This window comes from Epinephelus fuscoguttatus, linkage group LG7 (genome assembly GCF_011397635.1).
Source record: "Epinephelus fuscoguttatus linkage group LG7, E.fuscoguttatus.final_Chr_v1".
NCBI lineage: Eukaryota > Metazoa > Chordata > Actinopteri > Perciformes > Serranidae > Epinephelus > Epinephelus fuscoguttatus.
In genome coordinates this window covers 37,618,119-37,633,534 of record NC_064758.1, presented here as the reverse complement: position 1 = coordinate 37,633,534, position 15,416 = coordinate 37,618,119, and positions in this window count along the sequence as shown.

Here is a 15,416-nt window from a genome sequence, read left to right as displayed (position 1 = left end):
ACCGTTCATGTTCACACAGTGATGTGCTGTGCCAGAGAATCCAGCCAGGCAGGCCACATCTGGAAGCACTGCAATCCCACCGCTGGGTTTTTGAGGACTGCCTGGAGACTTGCTTGTCAAACAATGCAACCATATGGGGCAGATTCAAGCCAAGATCCGGCTGGTCTCTAAGAACGGGTGCTCCCGCTGGTCAACCTGTATGTTTCAGACCAGATACTTTTTTAAGTTTGTAAAGGGGCCTTGAAATCAGATTCACAATAATAAAAGTGAAGCTATGATTTAAAAGGTTTAAGGCCATTACAAAAGTCAAATCCACCATTAAAATTTTTGCAATAGCTTAGTACATATGTTTGTACTTATATATTTGCAAAACAAAAATTAAAGAGTTTTTGAACATGTCTTGCTGGGAATCATTTCACTCCTTTTTGTGATTCAAGTGCGTTTTTTCCAGATTTATATGCTGGGATTAGTCAGTGACACTCTTAACAGGAGAAATATGTAAAACTCTGGACAAAGAAAGCAGCTCAAAACAACTCAAACCAAAATGGGCAGGAACTAATTAGGAATCAAACAATTGTGTTACGTGATGTTTTTTATAAAGTGTTCCTTTAATTCATTAAAAGACAATTTCATAAACAGCTGTGTGTAAAAAAGGCATCACACTACTACACAGAAATAACTTTATCCTAATCCTAGAAGTTGGAACAAACATAAAGAAAGTTAATACAATATTTGAATAACACAGCAGCCCAGTCGCCAGAAGAAAATGTTGGCACTGTGTGTTTCTGCAAACCTTGGACATTTTGTACATTTCACACGAATCATATCAACATTTTTAAACTGATGTAGTTCTGATTACATGTATATGAGATGACTTTATCATTAGCAGGTGGAGGAGAGGGTGGATGGCTGATGGTGTGACACCTAGGTCAGACAGATGCCAAGCTACAGACCACAGTTTGAGACCAACAAACAAAACTCATTTTTAGCAAGCATTTCCAGCTGTGATTGTGCCATCAAAAATGGGTGTTTGAGGCGAGACATCGGCAGCATTTCCAGCAATGATTGTGACTCCAATAGTGGATGTGTTGTAGCAAGACACTGGCAAAAATTACAGCAGCAACTGTGCCATCAAAAGTGGGTGTATTTAGTGAGACATTGGAAGCATTTCCAGCTGCGATTGTGCCATAAAAAGTGGGTGTTTTCAGCAAGACACTGGTGGCATTTCGAGCTGCATCTGTGCCACCAAAAGCAGCTGTGATTTAGCATGACATCAGCAGCATTTCCAGCAGTGATTGTGCCACCAAAAGCATGTTTTTCTTTTTTGTGAAATAACAGCAGTATTTCCAGTCTTGTTTGTAGTAAAGTGGCTATGTTTTAGCAAGACATTGGTGGCATATCCAGCGGTGATTATGACACCAAAAGTTGCTGTGTTTCTGTAAAAAAATTGGTGGCATTTACAGCGGCAACTGTGCCACCAGTCTTGTAATTTTTCTAGCAAAACAAGGGCAGCATTTCCAGCCACATTTGTGCCACCAAAAGCGGCTGTGTTTTAGTGAGACATAGGCAGCATTTTCAGCGGCCATTGTGCCATCAAAAGTGCATGTGTTGTAGCAAGACATTGGCAACAATTACAGTGGCAACTGTCCCATCAAAAGTGGGTGTATTTAGTGAGACATTGGAAGCATTTCCAGTTGTAATTGTGCCACCATAAGAGGCTGTATTTTAATAAAAAATTGCTGACATTTGCAGCGGTGACTGTGCCACCAAAAGCATGCTTTGTCTAGCAAAACAATAGCAACATTTCCAACCACGTTTGTGCCACCAAAAGCGGCCGTGTTTTAGTGAGACATCAGAGGCATTTCCAGCATCGACTGTGCCAACAGTAGTGGGTGTTTTTAGCAAGACACTGCTGGCATTTCCAGCCGCGATTGTACCACCAAAAGCAGCTGTGGTTTAACATGGCATCAGCAGCATTTCTAGCTGTGATTGTGCCACCAAAAGCCTGTTTTCTTGTTCATGAAATAATAGCACCAATTCCAGTCTTGTTTGTAGTAAAGTGGCTATGTTTTAGCAAGACATTGGTGACATTTGCAACGGCAACTGTGCCATCAAAAGCGGCTGTGTTTTAGTGAGACATAGGCAGCATTTTCAGCGGCCATTGTGCCATGAAAAGTGGCTGTGTTTTAGCAAGACATCAGTGCAGGTTATAGCGGCAATTGTGCCACCAAGATTCTGTGGCCTTTCCAGTGATGATTGTGCCTCCTAAAAGTGGATATTTTAAGCCAAAACATGATCTTTTCTTAACCATAACCAAGAGGTAATTGTGCCTAAACATAACCACAATGTTGTTAAGACATTAATAAAGTTTCAACATAATCAGCTAGTAACTAATAAATATTACATATCTGTGATTTGCAGAAACCTACAATGGCAGCATTTATTCTGCCGACTGGGTGTAACACAGTGGATTAACTCTTAAACTGCCCAAAAAGAAATAAATGAACATAACCTAACATGATGGATTGAAAGCCTCAATAGGTAAGTACACTGGACAGAGTGATATAAATGTGTGGATATATTCAACACGTTTTCACATCCATCTTCCAGCATCTCCTCTGGCATATTTGTTGGTGGAAGATTATCTTTGCACAGCACTGTTAACACTTATTTGAATGTGAAGCATGTGTCTGTTTACAGCTGAAGAATCCTGATTAGCTAAGCCTGGCAGGGGAGTATTTCAGGCGGATTTAACTTATATCTCTTTCTCCCTTCCTTCCCTCCCTTTAGTCACCCTCTCTATCTTAACATTTGACTTATTTTGGATTAAAAGCACAAGGAATCTCTGTGCAGTGTGGGGGGCACTGCCAGGACATCACGAGGATCGGCACATGGTAGCAGAGAATCTGACCCTCAGGGGCCTGCTTGGGTGCTTCTTTTTTTGGCATTTTGTGAAATGTTAAATCCAGCTGGATGGAACCAACATAGGAGTATGACTGACATGTGACTGAAAGGCCAACAGGCATACAGTAAACACGGGGGCTGTATCGGTTACATTAAAAGCTCACATTTTTGCTTAAATGCATGAATTTGAGAACACTGAAGAGATCCAGTGGCTAAGTTGCTGTTCCCAGTAATAGTCCTGGTGGTGGCCTTATTTTCCCTCATTTGTCTCTTTGCCCAGGGTGTTATCTTTGTTCTTTGTTAGGTATGCTTCCTCTGTAATGGGGAATGTCACAACAACATCAGTATGAATACTAAGAGATCTTATTTGCCATGGACAGGAAGGAAAACCTGAAAATGATTTAAGGGTTTTTTGAACCTACCCTTTAATTTATAGTCATTCTAACAGTTGTTGGCAATGTTTTGTTTATGTTGTTTATTTTCCATTGTTTTTTTAACTGGCAATTGTGACAAAACTGATGAGAACATTACTGAAAGGCCATTTTTACATCAATTACTCACCCCATCATGAGGAAAACTTTTCTTGCATGCCTCCACAGTAAACGAAGAATCCAAAAACAAAAAAAAATTATGATAAACTGAAGTCATAGGCAACCATGTTTAACATCTGTTTTGTATCTCCCTCCAAATAACCATTTGTATATTAGTTATTCAGCCCAGTCAGAGGTAAATTTATTCAATATAAAATAATTTGCAGATATTATGAGAGGATAAGCGGTTAGAAAATGGATGGATGGATGAGACTCAAATGTCCTTGGGTTTCTCCCCTGCAGAGGAGCATTTTGGATTTTATAGAGCTCGTAAGTCACGCCTCTTCCGGTAGACCCCCATCGGACCTCTAGGCTCGGAAAATATGAATGGGAGTCAATGGAGAGAAAATTATTATTTTCTGGTCCCAGTCATTAAATGCCTTGGATTACACAAATGTTTTGTGTGGGTCTAAATAATATTTTTTCATGTTAAGAGTTTGACAGTTTATTGTATGATTCTTCAGTTAAAGGCTGTGGAAACAATGTAATGAGAAAGACTACATGTCGCCTATGTGACGTCACGTCATCACACTTTCCCTCCACTTCTCAACTCACAGTGCTGCTGCTGTGTCTTCTGCCACGATCTACGGAGCCATCAGATCAAGATGCCGGTGTGTTTCGTACCCGAATGTCACTATTCCAACAAGAACAGCTGTTCTTTCTTTTGATTTTCTTTCGAGGCGGTGAAGTGCACCAGAGACACAGCCACACAGCCGAGTGCGAGTGGTGATGTATATCATACGTGTCGGGAGCAGTGAAGAGCTGTAGTCGACAAAGCGCTCTCACACAAAACCTAACAGTATCAAACTTCTTCCCGCTACATTGAAGCCTTCTTTGCATGAAAAAATATATTAAAAATTCACAAACAACATATGTGAAATTCATGGCGCAATTCAAACAGGACCAGAAAATAATTTTCATCTAGCCATTGAAATACGTTATGAGAAATCGATTTTTAAAGGTCCCATGTACCGGAAACGGAAACACGCAACTTACGAGCTCTATTGGTAAATGATTAGAATGTGAACTGCAGATTATTCTAAGGTGTTGGGAAGAGCCTCAAACTCCTACACTCAATATGTGGACAGTTCAAACGATGGAAACTACTGCATGTGAAAAGGTGCTGGGAAGGTTAAATTGGAAAAAAATGGTTACTGAACAATGGGACAGTCTCAGCAGATGTATGTCTGGTGGGAACAATCTGATCATGTAAAGACATTGATGATGCAGAATAGTACATCTGTAAGTGACACGCTGTGCTTATGATTGGCTCACCACTGTGACTGGATAACTGCCTTTCCTGTATTAATGTCTGTCAGTATTTGCAAGACTTCCTGCCCGTCTGTTTCTCTTTTTGATTGTCCAGTTATTTTATAAACCAGTCAGCTGTTCGATGATGTGAGAGCCAGGTGTTTCCCATCATGCCCTGGGTCTTGCAGTTGGAGGAGAGCAAATGCAGCACCTGGCTGTTAACACTGTGGCTGCCTTGATCTCGCAGATTATCCCTGTCCACTTTGTATGACGTCAGAGCAAGTTGGGATAAAGTCGGAAACGAACCTAACCGGCACGCATTGTGTGGCGATCACCAGGGAATCTGTGCAGGCTTGGCTCATCATAAACAAGCCTACTGTAAATGGAGTCAGGCTTCGAAAGAGTAGACATATTTCACCGTCATTTTGGTATCTATCAGACATGGCTCTCTGTTTGGGAAGCACTGAGCATTCAACTAAATAAATGAGACTTGGATTATACTGCACGAGTTGTGTGAGAGTTTGTGAGCGGATGTTATGATAGAGTTTTGCTGTTGTTAAACAGAGAGCCCTTTTACTTCAACTCATCAGAAATGTTTGTGGTTTTTTGACTCCTCATTCACTATGGAGACATGCAAGAAAAATGTTTTCACAAATTCAACATGACACAGAGTGAGTAACTGAAACACAAATGGTCACTTGGGGGTTGAAGTATTCCTATAAAAGAGCTCAAATGAGGTCATTTGGGATGTTATAACAGAATCTGTGGCACAATAATTTCTATTTTTTATGTTGTTTAAAAAACAAACATTGTTGGAAGTTGAGTCTTTCCTGCTTTTCTTTTTATTGGCTGGTTTGGATTAGGAGTCTGAAAGCAGAGTGACTCCCAGGCACGGATATCAGTAATGATTTGACCAATGGAGTGGAGGAAACTGTGAAAAATCCTGCCTCTCTGTGTAATGACACCGCCGGCGCTTCTCCGTTCAGCTTGATGAGCTCCTCTCCTCCCTCATCATCCTGCTGACCTACCCATCTATCGCCACTCCCGCATGTAAATTCCTCTCCCGTTTCCTGCCATTCTCCTTGTGTGTGATGTTTCCCAACAGCCAGGAACCCACCCTGCCCCGTGAGCCCAGAAGTGTGCAGACAGACCCGGCGATGACCCCGGACCAGTGAAAGACAAACATGGAAATGTATTTATATTCACCCTGAACCCCTCGGCTTGTACTATCTCGAATCACTGCTTTCCATGTCCGTTACATAACACCGTGTGAAACGGGACAGACCTGGCCAAGCGTTTCCGCACCACGATGGCAGGGCAGCACCAGAGTCCAGTTTCTCACCAACAGAGCCGGGTGGAAAGAGCAACACAGGAAGACAAAATGAAAGTAACAACATATAGTTTAACACAACAGCCAGAACTCTGCAGAATTCTCTGGAGATTATCAGTGTGGAGCAAACCCCTCACTGTCAGGGCTGGGGGGGGGGCTGGGGTGGCTCAAATGTGTGAACAATTGAGATATTACTTTGTTAAGAGGAAATCTAACGGTGCTGGGCAATAGAGTCCTTGCCCTGCCATTGTCCCCCCTGGGACCTGGAGTGCTGCACAGTTGAGTCCTAAAACCCAGAAATGAGTTAGGATTTTAGCACTCCTGGCTCCCTCGTCTTGAAGTCATGGGTTTTTGGTTAGACTCCTAAAATAAGGTCTGTGGTTAACACAAGATATTTTTATGATTTGTTCTACAACATAAAATATGTCAGTCGTATATTTTGACGCCTTTACAAAGGTGGTTGCTAACAGGTGGCTACATGAGACTACAGAAGATCATCAAGCTGAAGACGGCTTTACAGCCTCATGGTGGTGGCCACATTAAGTCATGTGACCGTATTGTTATTTGTGTATAGCTTAACTTTATCTTTTGACCTCTTTCGATTGCATTAATGCTTCTAAAATTCATAAAAGTGGCATTTATTTGTGAAGATTTTCCTGCTGAAAAAAATCTGTTTGACACATTATTTTACACAATAATCCAAAATCCAATGGAAAAAAAAATCAGATATTCTTTTTGAGGAGGGACCCAGGGCTATGCTAACTTCCACGTTGACCTATAAAGTAGGGCCGTAACGGTACATGTATTTGTGTCGAACTGTTCGGTACGTGACTTTCGGTTCGGCACGACCCTGTACCGAATTATTGGGTGCAGGATATTATTTTATTTTATTTTGTTTTATTTTAATTTCGTTTTTGTGAGCCGAACCATTTAAAATATCTAGTTCCCCGACGGACATAATTGAGTGACGGACCGAGTCCTGTAAATCTCCACTTTCACTTTGTGCAGCGCATTCTCCCATTTTGACAACATGGCAAGTGAGCCTGACGAACCTGAAGACCCACCCGCAAACCTTAAATCCTCCGTTTGGGAACACTTTGGTTTCAGGGTAAAATACGAAGATGGAAATAAACAAGTGGACAAGACAAAAGCAGTTTGCCGACACTGCAGAACAGCGGTCGGGTATGTACTTGGAAACACGTCTAACATGCTAACGCATCTAAAGCAACACCATCCAAGTTTGAACGTTAACCGGCACGACTAGAAAAAGCAATCTGGAGTTGAGTAAAATTGTTTAAGCTGCACTTTAGATATAAGCATGTTTTGTTTACTGCACTTTAACAAAATGGGAAAGCTAAGTAAGTTCCTAGTAAAACTGAATCTGAGCAGGCTTTAAAGCTGACCAGCTGCACTATACTTTTTATTTTAATTGAGTAAAACTGTTAAAGCAGAAATGTATATTTATATTTTTCATTAAAAAAATGTGTTAAATTCAAACAATGTGAAAAAGCAGGATTTTATATATATTTGTTTCATTCAAAAATTGTGTAAAAAGAGTTAACTGCTGTGGTGGTATGTTTTAATAAGGTTACCAATAAGTAAAAGATATTTAATAGTTGTCTATTTTTTTCATTACTGTACCGAAAAAAACCGAACTGTGACTTGTGTACCGAGGTACGTACCGAACCGAGATTTTTGTGTACCGTTACACCCCTACTATAAAGAAATGGGTACAGTAGTCAACAGTGAAAATGACCTGACCTGAACGCTTCAAAGCTTCAAAGCTTCGATTGCTGCCATGGTAATCCATATCCAAATCAGTATTCGAATGCCCTATTTTTCTATAACATTATACCAAAAATCCTGTGTCGGCCATGACCTACTAAACAGTATTCCAACATAATTCATTATGCATCAACATTCATTAGTGACAGGCCTAGTTTTGTGGCTACGTCAGTTTGACCACATGTGACAAGCTCACAGATGCGCTAGCATGATTCCAAAAAAAAAAAAAAAAAAGTCAAGCTTCTGGCAAAGTTTCAAAATTTACAACCGTGACCCTCAGAAAGTTGAGTGCCATATATGCCATAGAAAATCATGATCATACTACCTCCTGACTTTAGCCGTTTGTTTACTTCCCTCACTTCTGTTTCTCTTCTCCTGCGCTACGCTGGACTACGAATAAGAATGACTTCATTCATTGACAACATGCTGAATCAGGGACCAACAGGGGCCATCAAGGAGCAACGATGTGGCGACAGATATATATCTGTCATTGATATACGTCACTGACGGCTAACTGTCAGTGTGTCCAGGCCTTTATACTTCAACAGTTTAAAGACAGACTGCAACCTTCTTGACTTGCAAAATTATCTTTTAAACGGGCAGAAATCATATGTTAATTCATGGCACAATTCAAATGAGATTTCTTGTCTTTTGCCATTGACTACTGTACATTTTTTTTCCAAAATAAGGTCCCATGGTAGTCCACTGGAAGGAGAGGGGCTTCATCTCTCTGTTAATTGATTCTATTTCAGCAAAGACAAAGACAAAGAAGAAGCAGAAGAAGAAGAGGAAGAAGTGGTGAAACCTAAAACCACTATGACAACTTCCAGGACACCACTGACAGGTCCTATTGAGGAAAACAGACCGCCAGAGGAGACAGAAGCAAACAGTTAATACAACAGAGCCTCAACCCCTTTTGTTATTACATCATGTTCTGGGAAACCCAAAGAATGTTTCTGTGTAAACACAATTTACACACACAATACTGCTGAATATGTCCTGCAGGAACAATAATACATGATACACGGTTTTGTTAATCTCGTGTAGAGCCGGGGAAACTTTCCAGCTCTTATTCGTTTACTTCAGATATGCACGACCCGATTGCTTTATTGATTGAGAGGTCTGCGTTGTACTTTCCAAAACACAGACTCTGACGCCAGAAGTCCTCCCTTCCCGTCGCCTCCCACCTTCAACTCTCTTCCATTCTCTCCATTGCCTTGATCCCATACAGATGTTCTTCTTTAGCACTCCCCTCTGGAGGGAGCCTACTCCTATTGTTCATAAAATCAATCCCATGGTCCCAGCTGGCCCAGCCCAACGCACACATCACGCACGTACAGTTTCATGAGCGCATGATCATGCATGCTCAGTCTTGGACACGTATGATCGGCTACATATCACACAGCATGGAAAGTTATTCAACATAGCAACAATTCCAACACTTTTTGGAAAACCCCAGCTGGGAGGAGAAGATGTTAAGAGCAAAACTCAATATCCTCACACACACACCCCCCCTTTCTGTGTCTCCCTTTGAGTCTCCTCTTCATCCCCAGCTTCCTCATGTCCTTTCCCGTGTTTTTTTGAAAAGGGCAAACTCTACAGGCCTGTAACTAGCCCTAATTGGCTCTGATTGGGTGGCTTGGTAGACATCTTGAAGTGATTTATGCTCAAGGTTGAGAGGGGTTGTGAAGGTTGGGAGCGCTTTGGGTCTCGGAGATTCTCAGTCATAACCCCAGGAGCTTTAAATCCCTGATCCAGATTTTTTTTTTCCTAGGGGTGTATCTATCATGGCTCTATGCATATTGATGCAGAAGAAAGCACTTGCAGAGAGTGACACCCGCGCGTTAAGTACTTCAAATGGCATTTCACGACTCATATTTCACCGCCTCATATTTTTGATTTGTAATTCCAGTTTTTGCAGTTGTGTTGAGCAATGATTTACTCGTCCTTAACGTCCGAGTTATATAACTACTCTGATTTTCATTTGCCACAAAAGACAGAGAAGTACAAGGATGAGAAATGAAAGAATTCCACCATATCACTTTCATCAGCACTTTTTCAAAAACACTCCTCATTCTGATGTCTAATTAAAATCCTGTTTTTGAAAATGGTTAACTTTCCAGAACCTCACAACCAAGAAGGACCACCGAAAATGAAATGCTGCCATTTGCACCAGACGAGAGCACCCTACCATAGTACTGGCATCCTGTAAGTACATAATAAACTGTGTGTGTTCTGGCAGCACATGGCTAGATAAGGTCTGCAGGATTAATTCATTAGAGCGCCGGCTGCCCAGATGGCTCTCATTACGTGTATCTGTTCGATTCATCTCTGAAGTACTTCCACATAAGTCAAACTGTCGGCAGTTAACAGTGGTCTTTCGGTATAAAGCATGGTGATTCCAGCCGGTTATATTGACAGATATTATAGTCTCTAGGGGCCCCATTAAAATCTACATAAAGTTCAAATATAGCTTTGCTGAAACAGATTTTATTACAAATTCATTTTACCACAATATGAAAGATTATACTTGTTTTTAAATGACTCTAACTGAAGTGTTAAATGCAGGTGTTTGCATGAAAATAACAATGGCGAGCTCCTAATTTAACTGGTTTTCTGTCTGTTTCTTTGAGTGGTTTGCTTCATTTTACAAGGAAATATGACCACAAAGCTATTTCACACCACAAACCATGAGATGGCACTACAGGACCAGGCTTTTAAAAAGCATTTCATGCCTGTCACAAAGGGGAGGGAGATTTCTGAATGACTCAACTCTGCTCTCTTGTGGCAACAGTGAAAACTGAAGATATCCTCCTGTGTTACATCTCCCCAGTTGTTGCCATAGAAAACATATGGAGTTCACTAATGCCATGCCATGAACCTGTCAGCATGTAATAACTTGAGGTAAAGATGGGTGCCAGAGGAAGATGTAAGAATAGTGCAAGCCAGAAAGAAAAGAAAAAACACCCATGTTATTGTGAGGGACCTTGAAGAAAGCTGATCGAAGCCACTGGGTAAAGGAAGATGGCAAATAAAAGAAAAGTCTGAGACAACATTCATCCAAGATCAGATCAGATCAGATAGCCTCCAGACTTTACGGTGCAGACCTTTTCATTCAATAACCCGCCATAAAATGTCTAGAGTGTTTTTTTGGATATGGTGATGAGCGAATGAGGTGTATGTGTGTGTGTTTTGAAGCACGGAGCTATACACCTCACCCCAGTCGTTCTCTGAAGTGTTGCTCTGGGCTCGTCGGGAGACGCTCAGGTCCTCCACATCAAATATTCATTTCACAGAAACTCCTAAGCCTTAAATAATTCTCAAAGAAGTGTGCCGAAAGCGAGCCCTTGCAATCCCAGGCACGTTTCTATCTGGACAATGGATTCAAGGGAGCAAGAGGAGGGAAACAGAAAGAAGGGGGGGTGGCAAGGAGAGAGGGAATTGGATCTATTGTGTGGACCCATAACAGATGGGCTGCTTTAAGAGGTATCAACTGGATATACAGTGAGCAACATGTTAAATGACAACAAATTATGTTATAAGAGGTGAAAAAATTTAAACACATTGCTTGGTAATGACAAATATAAATCACAGGAGTCAATGTTAAACATCCAGATTAGATATTTAAACTACCCTGAAGTGCTCAGGACAGGCGTGATTCCCATTAACCGGTACCTAATTGGTCAATTTAAAAATAAAAATGACAATGACAAGAAATACAAGAGGCCTGTCCTTTCAGTCCAGCATCTCAGTAGCCATGTTTCCATCAGCCTGTTTAGATGCGCATCTAGAAGTATCGCATCAGAAAATGATGATGGAAACGCCAAAATTCGAATTAAAATCCCCTGATTCGCACAAACTAAAATACGCTTGCTTTAGCCGGGTTTTGGTTGATTCGAAAAAATGTTGATTTGCAAAACGGGGGATGGAAACAGTTATGTTCGAATTAAGTCTGACGTAGCGCACCTCTCTCCATGGTGATATCCACACTCCGGGTCGGGAAGGAGGTAATGCATTTACAAGCTGGTTGCCAACCGCCAGAAAACGTAGAAGAAGAAGAATGCGAGACTTGTTTTGTTTCCAGTTCTGCGGAAAACTCGCGCGAGTTCGTAGTTTTCACCAAAGTCTGTACATTTAATGGAAACACACAGGATTCGTATTTCTTTTAATGCGCATTTCCCAATGATTCAAATCACTTTTGGATGGAAACATAGCTAGTGCCTCAGTCAGCTTTAGCACCACATTTCAAAGCAATGTCTATTTAGAGGTGGTGAAATTTTAATGTTTTGTGTTGTAAATGTCTTCCTTTTACTTTATTTTATTTTATTTTATGTAAACATTTTCTCTCTGGTTTTGCCATACGATACAATACGTTACGATACCATTCACACATGTGGAAACATATTGCCCATTGTCCATCCTCCGGATGCCACTGGTTAGCTAACATTAGCCTTGGTTGGCTGAGCTAGTTAGTGGTGCGGAAACATGGTGGCCACCATTCAATCTCCCCCCTGGTAGCCCAGGAACGCAAATGGCTTCAATTTGAGCCGCAAAACCCCTTTAGCGCTGTTTTAGTCTGGCGCTTCATTAACTCAGTGAGCTTTAGCTTTAACACATTTCAAAGCGATGTCTGTTTAGAGGTGGTGAAATTTTAATGTTTGCTGTTGTAAATGTCTTGCCTTTTATTTTATATTCTGTAAAATTTTCTCCCTAGCTTTGCAGACAGACAGACAGCTAGCCGCATTCACTAGTAGAAACATAATGTCCAATGTCCATCCTCAGGACTCCACTGGTTAGCTTACGTTAGCCTTGGCCGCTCTGCCGTGTACACTCTCGGTCAGGTGGGAGCTAGCTAGCTTGCTGGTGATTACCACGAGTAACATGGGACGACACTGCTGCGGAAACATGGTGGCCACCATAGTCTTCCCCAAGTTGCTTAGGTACGCAAGCAGCTTCAATTTAAGCCCCCAAACCCCTTTATTATTGTTAACCATGTTAGCACCACCGGCCATGCTAACACTGCTAACAGCACTAATTGAGCTAACAGTATTAACAATGCTAAAGGGGATTTGCAATTCAAAACTGGGTTGCTTACTCACCAGGGCGTCCTCAGGGGAGACCAAAAGCTGTTGGGTCAGGACGGTGTGACGAGTAGTAATCACTGAATAAGCAGCGACGCTAGCTAGTGTTAGCTCTCACTAGGCTGGAGTCAGTGTGCTGTGCAGTAAACTGAAGGGCAGCAAAATTAAGTCTATAGACAGACACGCGTAACTAACTGATTAACGGTTAACAGCTGACATCCCTAGCTCATAATAACCTTCTCTGAAAATATCTGATGGCTATAATCTACTGATTTAGTGGACCAAGTCTTAATTTCAAGGTTTTTGAAAACCTACTTTCATTCTTGCTGAACATGCCGGGCTCAACCCTGTCAGTCTGTGTGATAACAACCATCACCTGATCTCATCTGATCTGACCCCGCTCTCATCCAGGACTTTATTCCAACCACAATTACACCATACCGGATGGATGATCTCGCACTCATTACCCCTCCGTATCGGAGACCCTGACTGAACGAATCTGTCCCCTCTGGTGAGTGTGTGGCAGGTGGTGCGTCGACTTGGCCCCCGCCCCAGTCCTTGGCCCTGGCGCGCTGATAAGAGCTCAGCGTGGAAAATCAGACAGCGGCGCTCTGGCCTTTCAGAAGCGAGCAGGAGAAAATGAGCCATGAAGGAAATCGGAGGTGATTATCTTTATTATCAGCCAGGGGAGTAACTGTGGAAACGGCGACCTGTGGGGGGAGAGAGAGATGCACAAGCTGTTCCAGCAGCATGCTGATTGGCCCATACAAGCTCCAGTGGTAATTAACATCTGCATATGCAAACGAGTGCTCCAGCTAGGGAAATTTGGCAGGCGTTTCTCACCTGCACCCTGTGCCTGAAAGCAGCAGGATAGTTGAGTTTGTGTCACTGTGTGTGTGTGTGTGTGTGTGTGTGTGTGTGTGTGTGTGTGTGTGTGTACACAGGGTGCACCCACCCCAACACACACACACACACACACACACACACAAAATCTAATTATGTGTGTTCTGCGACTTCGTATTCATAACACAACTCTGTTCCAGGGTGCACTTGTGTATTTTAATGTCCCTCTGCATTTGCATAGCTAAGAAAAACCTTACGCCTGCACTTTTTGGAAGCACAGTTGGTCTGGGTGGACCCGGGGCACTGGGTCGAATGGACGCCATCCTCCCACCTCTTTGTTTTTGCTGCGCGGTGCTAAAAGAGATGAGGCCACACAACAGGAGGCTGTCAGTGGGTCCGCTGGGAGAGCCTCATTACCATCTCAGGGAGCAGGGACATGTCGCGTCCAGAGAAAGACACTGATCGTCAGCCTCGCCTGCTGATAGCAACAGTCACGGCGCTCAGGAAAGTGGAAGGGCTAGTTGTCAGCAAATGGCAGAGCGAAACTTTCTAAGCACACATGCATGAGTGAATCAGTTAATTAATAGCTGCGATGTTTCCTTTTTCATCTGAACACGTATGTTTGCATGATTCCAAGATGTCCTCCTGCTCATTACACACCTGTTTGTTCATGTGTGTGCTGTTGTCGAACATCATATTATTTCTTGTATGTGTGACTTGCACCTGAGTGTGTGTGTGTCTGTGTCTGTGTGTGTGTGTGTGTGTGTGTGTGTGTGTGTGTGTGAGAGGCTGGGTGTGAACACATGCTGCTGAATGAGTCTCTGACCTGTGAATTATGCAGCGCACCCACTGACGTGACCGGCGTGTGTTGTGCTGTGGAGTTCTAATGAGAGAGAGGCTAGCGGGCGGCAGGCGAGACAGGCTGCACAGCACACTGAGAATGACAGCTCCAACTGCGGGGAGCCAGACTATAAATAGAGCCTGTGCTGAGAGTTTATGACACCTGGATTCACATTCGTTCGCAATTTCCCTCCGACCAACTTGCACCACCACCCACATCTCGTCTCCTGTGTTCTGCTCAGCCTCGGTGCTGCCTCTCATGTGGTCTCTGTCAAAAGTGGGCTTTTTTTGCATCTCTGTTTCCTTTCACTTTCTCCTGCTCATACGGTCATGCGTGTCGGATTGTATCGCCCAACTCTTCCTCTCATTCCCCGTCACTCATTTCCTCCATCACCTCTAATCAGTGCAATTTAAACACCTCAAATTACTTATTTCTCATGAATGATAGGGATCGGAAACACCAGAGCACCCACGATTCGATATAATCACGATACTTAGGTAACGATACAATATTATTGCATATTAAATGTTATTGCGATAAAAAATATATTACAATATCAATATATTGCAATTTATTACCTTATATTCCAACTGCAAATTATCAACAACACCAACCAACACCAATTTTACCTCATAAAATAAAGTTTTCAGTCTGTTCATCTGACTTTAACCATTTTTACTGCAGCTAAATGTGACACAAAGCAGACAGACTGACCAACACCGTCATAAAACCTGTCAGAAATGCTGCATACACCTGACAAACTGAACCGCTGGCAGATTTAGCGCCCTCTG